At 37.8% G+C, this 5,820-nt stretch overlaps 1 non-coding gene across 1 annotated transcript; it reads right to left on the reverse strand.

Annotated features, from left to right (window-relative positions):
• Window positions 1-5,057: 5,057 nt before the first annotated feature.
• On the reverse strand, window positions 5,058-5,190 carry LOC126005173 (small nucleolar RNA SNORA51). The gene has a single exon (XR_007494345.1). It is a non-coding gene; the product is annotated as a small nucleolar RNA SNORA51 (small nucleolar RNA).
• Window positions 5,191-5,820: the final 630 nt, after the last annotated feature.

A 5,820-nucleotide genomic window follows, 5' to 3' on the forward strand; every position in this document is an offset into this window, starting at 1 on the left:
CCATAACAATAGGATAAACTGTACTAGAGGCAGGGAAAATGACTCAGTAATACAGCTCATGTTTATCATATGTGCATCCTGGGCTTAATCCCTAACTCTCACACATAACAATTTTGTTTTTGACATTTTTTTTTTACAAGCTGTTTGAAAAATAGTAATTTTTAGGAGAGTTTCATCTTAATCCATTGGACACTCAAATGTATACATAATATTCTATGTATTTTTCAGTGAGAAAATTCCTTTAAGTTCTAAGAACTTTTTTTTTTTAATATAATTTTTATTTTGATCATAGTGTCTTACATATTGTTGACAACATTTTAGGTACATATTTACATAAAATCAGGGGGGATTCCCATCCCCAAATTGTCCTCCCTACCCCTCCGTTGTTGTCCTACCTCCCATTTCCTCTTCCCTCACCCCCAGGGCGGCTAGAATATGTGGTCCCCTCTGTATCCAACCCACTACTTAGTAGTCTTGCACCAGTTTGGTCTTGATGCCTCCCTTATCTCCCCCTCTAACTGTAGGCAGGACTAGCTAGTTCAAGTTGCGTGGTTTTGCCTGAGAAGGAGAAGATAAATAAACTGGGGTAAGAGTCTAATACTCCCAAAATGGGTGGAATCCTTCTAGAGGCTCTCATCATCGATTTGGGAGATGAAGGAGAGAAAGAAGGTGAAACACTCCACCAGTACCAAAAAAATTGTCAATTATCCAGTGAGGACTCCAGCTATATCGATAAGCACCACAAAAAAACAGCCGAAAAACAAAGCAAAACAGACAGACAAACAAACAAACAAAAAACAGAACAAAAACCAACAAACAAACCAAAAACACGCCATGGTCTTGAAATAAGAAACATGGCATAGCACATAACGAGGGAAAAGAAAAGAATAGAAAAAAATAAGTATAATTGGGGACGACGATTTCAATAATCACACCCAAACAGAGAAATCGACCAAAATAGATAGGTAAATAAAAATAATAATAACAATAATAAATGAAGGTAAAAGATATATATGTATATATATATATATACACACACACATATATATACATATATATAAAATACTAAGTTTTTGTGCTTTTTGTATTTTTGTTTTTTCCCCTCCTGCCCTGGCACAGTAAATATTGGGGTCATTCGAAAAGGAATTCACATGGCCTAAGAAATATGGGGTTTCTCCGTCCTTGGAGTATACTGTCATGGGATCAGCTCCAGACTTTGCTCAGGATCATTTATTCTCCTGGTGGTGTTTTTTGGCGTGTGGAAGACTTCTGTTCTGTCCAGGGTGATACACTCAGAGCTCTGTGTTTAGAGGTCTCAGTATCTGCACAGATCCTGAGGTAGGACTTATGGTGAGGTCAGTCTTTGTGGTTCTAGAGGTTCTGTTACCTCAGTGTCGTTTTAGTCCATCTTCTGTGGTTGGTGACCTTGGTCTTTGCACTGAACCTAGGATGGCACCTAGGTTAGCGTCTTTCTTTGTGCTTCCAGAAGGCCCATTCTGTTGCAGTTGTCTCTGTCAGACCTTTGGGACTGGGGGTCATGCTTATTGTGCAAGTCATAGTTCAAACCCTAAACTAGGGCTTTTTTATTGGTCCCAAGATGTATACTGTCTGGTCGTGGTTCTAGTAGCCAGTCATCTGTAAGTCACGATCTTGGCTTTTGGACCTACCAAAGGGTGCCGAGTCTTCTGGTTTTGTCTTGTCGTTAGCTGGTAAGGTAGGCTAATCTGCTCTAAGGTCAAGTTGTTCACATTTTCCTCTTTGTCAGGATATCATGTTAGAGCTGGTCCTTGTTGTTGACCCCGCAGTATTAAGGCTGTTCCGGATGGAGTTTGTTTCCTGTAGCTGTTGTGAAGAGCTGTGCCAATTCTATGTCTGGGATCCAGGGTTCAAGGCTGGATGAATGGCATCTAATCATCTGAGGTCTAAGTGATTCCACATGACATATTTTCAAGGTAGGAGATACCCCTGTATTGTAAACAACTATGAGTTCCCATCTCTAGTAGATAAGAGCTCTTTTTTTTATATGTAAGGTTTCCCCATTATTTAGTGTGTCTTTGCAGGGGGAGGTGGAGCCACATTGTATTGTCGGTGTGGTTGGGGGTGGACAGAGGGGATAACAGACACAGGTCACATACCCAAAAATGATAAAAAAATATATAATAATAATAATAATAATAATAATAATAATAATAAAATAAATAAAAACGTATGTGCTCACAAATGTATATATAGGACCAACATTTAAAAAAATAAATAAATAAATTTAAGAGGAAAAAAAAAAAAAAAAGAACGAAAATGAGTTAGCGAAGTTTTTAAAGGACCAAAGTGGTGCAAAAGACTACCTTACATTTGGGGGAGAGCAGATAACGAAGTGGTGTATTACAGGTCTTATGCCTATGTTGGAAGTACAGTTTTTCCCATTGTCTTTTGGGTTTTTCTTGTGATGTGTGGGTTCCCAGGCATCTTCCTATCACACCCCCTGACCTTCTTCAGGTTGGTAAAAATTTGCGGCAGGGAGGTCTTGGAAGAATTCTTGCATTGGGGATGTTTTTGACATTTTTATGTGTACCTGTAAAAGTGCTAAAAGACATTTTCATTTACAGAATATTTTCTTTTACCTTGCTTTCTGACATCACACAGAATATCTGCATTTTCAACTAATAATATTAATTCTTATATTCCAACTGTAAGAAATCAAATAAAAATTGAGAACTAATTGGTCAGGGGAATATTTTAACATGTAATATTTCATCTTTTCTACACTGGGCTGTGCTCAGTATTATTGCTGATTTTATGCTCAGGTTTCACTCCTGGTAGAGTTCAGAGAACTGTATTTTATTCAAACAAACTCAGGTAGGCCACATGTAAGGCAAATGCTCTGTCCACTGTACTATCTCTCCAGCCAAAATGCCCATAATATTTTTAGAGGCTTTTATAAAGAAAAACATGTTTCACATACATACAAACACATATACAAAATTACAATGCTTCTTTTCTTGGTGAAATAATATATAAAATTCCATCTTATAATTAAATTCCCCTGAGCTAAGAGAATATTTAAGATTTTTATTCACACTACATCCTCGCAAGAGGACAGTAGACAGACATAGACAGGTCACACTCACAGTCTTTCACAGCTGAGCCCCACTGGGCCGGTGTACTTTCGCGGATTTTCCCCGCCTGGTGTCACACACAGGGAGCCAGCTTTTGCAAAGGTTAGCCGGTTTTTATGCTCTGAAGTCCCTCCCTGAAAATGGCGTCTGGGCGAGCGAGGTTTCTGGAGGTTCTTTTTGCCCCACTCGCAAGAGTTTCACGCAAGAGGACAGTAGACAGACATAGACAGGTCACACTCACAGTCTTTCACAGCTGAGCCCCACTGGGCCGGTGTACTTTCGCGGATTTTCCCCGCCTGGTGTCACACACAGGGAGCCCAGGTAGTGTTTTCTGAACACACAGCCAGAAGTAATCCGATTCCAGGTTCTCATCGATGAGATGATTTCTCAATTTATTCTTGATAAGATTCATGCTTGAAAATGATTGTTCACATAAATATGTAGACCTTGCATGTAGTCAACCTAAATTCAATCCCTGTATTCAATCCCCAAGTCTCACCAGGAGTGAATCTGAACGCAGAGCCAGGAGTAAGCCTTGAGCACAGCCTGGCGTGGTCCTGGATTTTACTGGCTCTGGGTAGATTAGCAGGAGGAAACAAGCTTCCTTCAGCTATCCCTTGGAAACAACCAAGATGCCCTTCAACAGACGAATGGCTAAAGAAACTGTGGTACATATACACAATGGAATATTATGCAGCTGTCAGGAGAGATGAAGTCATGAAATTTTCCTATACATGGATGTACATGGAATCTATTATGCTGAGTGAAATAAGTCAGAGAGAGAGAGAAAAACACAGAATGGTCTCACTCATCTATGGGTTTTAAGAAAAATGAAAGACACCCTTGTAATAATAATTTTCAGACACAAAAGAGAAAAGAGCTGGAAGTTCCAGCTCACCTCAGGAAGCTCACCACAAAGAGTGATGAGTTTAGTTAGAGAAATAACTACATTTTGAACTGTCCTAATATTGAGAATGTATGAGGGAAATGTAGAGCCTGTTTAGGGTACAGGCGGGGGTTGGGTGGGGAGGAGGGAGATTTGGGACTTGGGTGATGGGAATGTTGCACTGGTGATGGGTGGTGTTCCTTTTATGACTGAAACCCAAACACAATCATGTATGTAATCAAGGTGTTTAAATAAAAAAAAAATATGCATTAAAAAAAAAAAAAAGAGAACCTGGAATCGTGCCTAAAATTAAACAAACCTGACATACAAACCTGACTTACTCAAACTATCCAAGAAAATGCAAGGCCAATATTTACCTTATTGTTTGTGACTTTGTCAGTCATTGTCAGGATGTAATTTTCTCTACATTGTAAAGCAAATTATATGGAATTTAACGTTATTGATAAATATTGTTCTAAAGTTTTTGTTTTATTAGTTGTGTTATTTGTATCCTGTGTGGATACTTGCATGTAGAATATTCTCAATAAAAACTTATTGAAACGGAAAAAAAAAAAAAAAAGATTTTTATTCACTTTTGTTTGTCTCTTCACTTGGCCTTTCAGAAAATAAATAGGGGGCATTAATCTGCATTCCCAATGAATCTACAAATTACTCTCACCAAACACAATTTAGCCTTTTGCAAAATTTTTTAAAAACAATTTCAAGGTTCAACTTTACACACAGTCAGATTTATTGATTTTAAATGAACAATTTGATGAGATTGGATAAATATCTAAAACTTCTGAATGATGAAGCTACAATACAAACTATTTCCATTAATCAAAAAGCTTCTCTTTTTTTTCCTTTTGCAATGAATTCTATGCCCCCACCCACCTACAACAAACTTAAAACCTATTTGTTTTGTATCATAATTTTAATACTGTTAGACTTCTTGACTTCTTACAAATGAATCACACAATATTCTCTTTACCTTTGACTTAGCCAAATGTCTTTTTTATTTGTTTGTTTTGTTTTGTTGTTTTTATTTGTTTTTGTTTTTTTGTCCCCCAATTCACAATACAGACCAGGCAAAAGGCCTGGGTTGAGGTGTATATGGGGTGCATTTACTGTACCTCTTCTTTCTATACATTCAGTGTAAAGAGCACAGCCTGTTGTAAGAATTGGGAGGCCTTGTCTTTTCTTTTTTTTTTATTTTATATATATAAAATCCTTCACCACTGCAACATCTCATGACAAATATCCCAAGTGTCCTTCCTTCCCACACCATACTGGCCTGCACTCTACACAGGCTTTCTACTTCCCTCATTTAGTCAGTCACATTTTGTCACGATAGCCAAATGTCTTGAGAGCATTTGATTTGTTTCCAGTTTGGGGCTATTGTGGACACAAGTTATTAAGACACCCCTAAAAAATACGTTGTGAAAATGCACATTTCTTTTGATAGTTATAAATGGGATACCTGGATCATAGTTAGATCTAAAGTCAACTTGAAAATACAGCATTCTTTGTTTTTTGCCACCAAATATGTATGTTTCACTCATTTCACATCTTCACCAACATTTGGTTCTTTCAGTAATAGCAGCTTATTTTTTCCAATATCTGTAGAACCAGTTTCACTATCCATCTCTCACTCTAAGACCAGCACCTGATAAACAGCCAACTCTATCAGAAAACAGAGTTTCAGCACCAGAAGCTCTTCTTCCCTGCTCCTAAAGTTTAAATTTTTCAACTCTTGCTCTTCTTTTCTCAATTTCCTGCAATTCCTACCTCCAACACAACTTAGTCTCTCTGTCTCTCTCC

This window comes from Suncus etruscus, chromosome 3, assembly GCF_024139225.1.
Source record: "Suncus etruscus isolate mSunEtr1 chromosome 3, mSunEtr1.pri.cur, whole genome shotgun sequence".
NCBI lineage: Eukaryota > Metazoa > Chordata > Mammalia > Eulipotyphla > Soricidae > Suncus > Suncus etruscus.